The sequence below is a fragment of the Octopus sinensis genome, linkage group LG1 (genome assembly GCF_006345805.1).
Source record: "Octopus sinensis linkage group LG1, ASM634580v1, whole genome shotgun sequence".
In the NCBI taxonomy this organism is placed as follows: domain Eukaryota; kingdom Metazoa; phylum Mollusca; class Cephalopoda; order Octopoda; family Octopodidae; genus Octopus; species Octopus sinensis.
This window is the reverse complement of record NC_042997.1, coordinates 97,552,318-97,558,317: the sequence shown is the minus strand read 5'-3', so window position 1 is coordinate 97,558,317 and position 6,000 is coordinate 97,552,318.

Here is a 6,000-nt window from a genome sequence, read left to right as displayed (position 1 = left end):
TATATATATATATATATATATATATATATTTATTTATTTATTATTTATTTATTTATTATTTATTTATATATATACATGATTTAGTTAAGTGTGTAGCGAACCCTAGTGAACTACCCCTCTTTTATTAAGTACATACGAACGTAGCAGGTAACAGTTAGCCTTTGGGCTCTGTTTTGGACCCCATTGTGTCCACCACTCCAATTGGTTGATATTGGCGCAATTCGTCTCATACTCTATCGCGCGCAAATATGCAACCCAACCAATCACAACCTGCAGATAAGTCATGTTCCAAACAAGCATTTGAGCCATCCCGTTAGCTATAAAAGCTTACCTCTTCCTAGGCTCGACGTCAGTTGGTCCTAGACTGTCTAAGTTCTAATCACTGATCACGTTGCGGCCACCTCCATCTTCGTCGCCACCACTGATGTCTCTCACCAATGTCGTCAATGTCTACACAGCACCAACACACTGCTCTGGTTCCTACATCGATGTTCGTGAGCTTCTCACCAGGGTTAACAGCTTACATACAACCTAGGCAGATGCCTGGAGATATATATATAAATGTACATCAACCTTCCATGTAGCTTGTATATGTGTGTGTGTGTGTGTGTGTGTGTGTGTGTGTGTGTGTGTGTGTGTGTGTGTGTGCGTGTGTGTGACCACAATAAACGTGTCAAAGTTACCACCTTGTGTTTTATACATTCTTTATCGGGTTCCTGCCACAACAACACAACCTTCTGAACGGAGTTACATTAGATGGAACGGATCTTTTCGCTTTGACCGGCAGATTTTTAAAATAATTTCTTTGAAACTAAACACTTTTAAACTTCGTATACTGGTAGAATGTGTTACATAAAACATCTTTTTCTCTTGGCTTTCTTGAGAAAATTCTGTAGTTTGTAAGCTATTTGTTGTTTAATTTCTATCATTTCGGCAATTTCAACCAATCAATGACGTCTATTGAGGTGAATACAATTTCTCCGGTTCTTTATCAACAACATTTTCTGGCGGTGTCATATCAATTCGTCACTGTTATTTATGACATATTTCGTATCAGTTACGTTCGTTTGAATAAAAGATTATCGTTATTAATTTTTTTATCAATAAACACATATTCTAAGTTCACAACGTATGCAGTTTTAATTTCCCTCTCTGTTGCACAGATACACACATTACATATTATATATTCGTTTAAGAAACAGATTGGGTTTATTTACATTTCTGAAGAAAAAAAAGATACCCTTCCCCCCACACCTAACCCTAACATTAACCCTAACCCTATTTTCATTTTCAAACTTCAAAATTATTCTAAAAACGAGGAAAATAATTGAAACACATGGAGCATACCATTGTGAGGAACACAGATGATTTGACACCGTTTTTCGATTGAATATATTTTGTTTACATAAAAACTGGAATTTTGGAAAATAATTTGGAAAGACTCCCCCCCTCCCCAATTTTCTCCTAAATTTGTTTATTTTTGTAATTTTTTTTTTCTGCTAAAAATCCCCGTTTTCGGATACGGAGCTTCCGGAAAGTTGCCAAAAATCAGCATTGCCAAAATTCTCCCCCAACTTCTTCAATTTTTACTTTTTTCCCCAATACTAACCCTAAAACCCTAACCCTAACCCTTAACCCTAACCATAAAACTTTAACCCTAACCATAAATCCCTAACCCTAACCCTAACCCTAAAACCGTAACTGTAAGTACAGAAATGTTTTGAAATTTTTGTCCGAATCATGATGTCCGTATTTTTCCGCATATTTAGAAAAAAAATTCTTAAAAAGAAAATTTTACAAAGATTTTTGGAATTTTTTTCAGAATCATAATCTCCGTATTTTTCTGCATATTTTGAAAAAAAATTGTGAAAAAAGTTAAAAATGAAAGAAATGGAAGTGGGGGTGGTAATTTAGAAATGTTGATTTTTGCCAAATTTTTTTTTGCTGATTCATATTCCCCGTAGCCGAAAAGGGGGGTAGGGGGGTCGAAAAAAATTTTTTAAAGGGTGGTTTGGGGGCGGGGGGACGGAAGTCTTGCCAATGATTTTTTTTACTACCGCGATTTCCGTTTTTGCTTACGTGAAATTATAAAAAGAAAATTTTGTGAGATTTGGCTGGTATTTCTGGCATGTAGAGAAACCTAGGCTTAACTTCATGAGCTGATTGAACATCATTAAAAAAAATTCTGGGGTCGATACACTCGACTAAAAATTCCTTAATGTCGTGCTCCAGCATGGCCGCAGTCTAATGACTGCAACAAGTAAAAAGAAAAAGAAAACGAAATATATCACAGAAGTGGCTTTGATCACGCTTTAAAAAAATTCTTGGTTCCATCCAGCCATCTAAAAATTCTTCAAGGTGGTGCCCCAGCATGGGCGGCCGCTGTCTAATAACTGCAACAAGTAAAAAATCCAAAAAATCTGGGGGTCGATACGTTCAACTAAGAATTCTTCTGGGCGGTGCCCCAGCATGGCCACAGCCTAATGACTGAAACAAGTGGAAGGTGAAGAGAAAAAACTACCGAAAATATAACCGTGGGGCTTTTGTCTAAGGGGCTTTTGTCTTAGGGAGCTTTTGTCCTAGGGGGCTTTTGTCCGGATCCCGGTTATATAACATGGGTTATATAAGAATATTTCGACTGGTAAATTGGTCCGAATCAACAGAGAAATAGCGGTAAGGGTACGATTATATATCTGATCGATTCATCTCTTAAAACAAAACCGTAACAGCCCCCTTGAATTTTGAAACGAACATATCTCTTTCTCCGAAGCCTGAAAACAGTTTTGTTTCGCCTTGAAAAATTCCATAATGATAGTGAGTATACATCTGTGTATGTGAGCACATGTTTGCGTACATACTTGCAATGTGTTTGCATGTACCTCTCTGTGGAATGAAACTGAGAGGTTATTTATTTATTTATTATTATTATTATTATTATTATTATATTATTATTATTATTATTATTATTATTATTATTTTATTATTATTATTATTATTATTATTATTATTATTATTATTTTGGGACAAGAACCATCATGATACGAGGCACCTACCTTTCTACTGATACAATATCAATTCGGTGAAATGTAGCTTTTAATTCAAGCAGGAAAGGTGAGATAGAGAAAAAAACGTTGCACAGGCGTGGCTGTGTGGTAAGAAGCTTGCTTTCCAGCCACATGGTTCCAGGTTCAGTTCCACTGCGTCGCACCTTGGGCAAGTATCTTCCACTATAGCCTCGGACCTACCAAAGCTTTGTCGGTAGATTTGGTAGATGGAAATTAAAAGAAGCCAGTCGTGTGTGTGTACCCACCACCGCTTGACAACCAGTGTTGGTGTGTTTACACCTCCGTAACTTAACAGTTCGGCAAGAGAGACCGATGGAATAAGTATCAGGCTGTAGGGATAATACGACCGTACGTAAGGAGTTGGTGACAGAAATGTCTCCTTTTAAACACCACACAGTCGTCCCGAACAAAGAAGCCAAATACATGGTATAAAGAATGAGTGCCAAAAGGAATAAGAAAGACGACACAACCGTTATACTGTTTGAGAGAAGAAAGACTTTATTTACAGATGTGTACAATAAGAACGTATGTGAGTGCTAGCAAAGTGGAGTGTCTGAGTGCGTGCACATGTGTCTGTGTGTCCGTTGTGTTCGTGTGTGCTACAGAAGTACAAACAAAGGTATATGCGAGTAAAACAGAATACAATACAGAGCATAGAATGAGTCTCTCAGGATATTTCAGATAATATGGAGTTAATTTACCAGTTCATAATAAGGTTACACAATAGTTGTAGTTCTGTAACAGGATGTAGGGGTCACAAGGCAGAATGCCGGTTGAACACATGTCGTGTAGCGGTTGTGACTTCAATGCTGTGCCAGGTTACATTGGTACAGATGATCTCGCAGGAAGTGCTGTGCTGTTAACTCGGTGAATATCACAACAGCGTGTAGGTTAAACCTGAGCGAGTTGGTGTGAACATATTGGTGGTGCTGGAGATGAAGGCGACGGAGATGGAGAACGTCCTGCGTTGCTGGTGTATGTTAGCATCGTCGTTGACTGGAGCAGGAACATGGCTGTGTCGCTGAAACAAGCTGGTCAGGTCGTCACTGGAACAAGGAACTGAGTCGCTCAGTGGTCAGAGATTAGTCCTGAGAAGGACTAGAACCCAAGACGAAAAATAGTGATTTGCTGGCGCCTTTTATAACCTGAGGTGGGCTCCAGTGAAACCCCAAAAAGACTGTGTCATGGGACCTTATCGGAAGGTTGTGATTGGTTGGTTTACACATTCGCGCGAAATAAGTCAAGAGACAAACTGTGCCACTGTCAACCAATCAGAGCAGGGGACACAACAGGGTCAAAATATCCGAAGATGGTTGCTATCTAACACGAGATCATTTCTAATATATCTCTCAAACAGTGATGACATCACCTAGCTACGCTACAAGTCTTTAAAAAAAGTACTGGGATCAGTTCATTCGACAAAAAATTCTTAGGCAGTACCCCAGCTGGCCGCAGTCTAATGACTGAAACAAGTAAATGATAAAAAAGATAAAAGATAATTGCATTCCATGTGTCTCAAGAAAAGCTACTTACAAGACAATATGATACTCTCGTCGGCTTGATGCTATATAAACTGGAGCTAAACACTGGTCTTAACAAGACGTTATATAATTAAAGTCTGCTTTTATTTCAAAACATTTAACCAAGCTGACTGCACATTTAACGTTACACATATTAATTCAATAAAATGAACAGATGTTGACGAAACTGTAAAAAACAAAACAAAACAAAATCTAACACTTACTGTTAATGGAGAACTGCTTTCAGATAAATTGCTGAACAAAAATGTCATATAGCAATGAGCTAAATATAACATATTACGGTCGGCTCATAACCTTCACCCACTGAATAAATAGTAACAAATATTACCATTTATTCAGTGAGTGGAGGTTATGAGCCGACCTTAATATATTATATTAAGAGTATATTAAGATTATTTTATGAATAATGATTGTCTCTTTTACAAGGCTTTATGAATGATAAAATCATTTCAAATGCTTTTTACAATGATTTATTGAAAATTGGGTCAAGGAAAGATCCCATGTGTAATCTGAGTTAGTATTGATGACTGAATCAAAGTCAAAGATGCGTTGATGAAATATCAATGCAATGGAGCAAATGAAGTGAGTTGTGTAAATGTAAACGGTAATCGATCGTGAATCATACATTTAATTCGCCTACGTTTATCAAGAATCACTAAGAGAGCAGAGGCTAGTTTATAAGCAAATCTATTCATTTCACCCGTCAGTTAAATGAGTACCAGTAATAAACTGTAGTCTGTTTAATCGAATATGAAATAAGATCTTCGTTTAATAAGATCTTCGCGAAAGGTCACTACTGAAAACTCGGATTTCATACATTGCGTCAAGGATAAAAACCAAGTTCTGTTTTAAGTCCATTTTGATATATGTTGCTTTTAACTACAAGCGGAGGCGCAATGACCCAGTGGTTAGGGCAGCAGACTCGCAATCGGAGGATCGTGGTTTCGATTCCCTGACCTGGCGTTGTGTGTGTATATTGAGCGAAAACACCTAAAAGCTCCACGAGGTTTTGGCGGGGGTTGGTGATGACTCTTTCGTCACAACTTTCTCTCACTCTCTCTTCCTGTTTCTTGAGTAACGCTGCGATGGATTGGCGTGCCGTCCAGCTGGGTGGGGGGACACATACGCCACAGAAACCGAGAAACCGGGCCCATGAGCCTGGCTAGGCTTTAAAAGGGCGACGTTTATCTACAAGTAGCCCCAAACTTGTGTGTGTGTTTATACACACACACACACACTTTTACGGTGGGAACTTTTCTAAACTTTACTAAGTTCTCAGTATGAAAAGGGAAAAGTCAAGATATTTCCAGGTGTATGTAAACTTGAACAAGGTATAGAGCTGGAGTTAAATACTGGTTTCAAATTTTGGCACAAGGCCTGAAAATTTTGGGGAG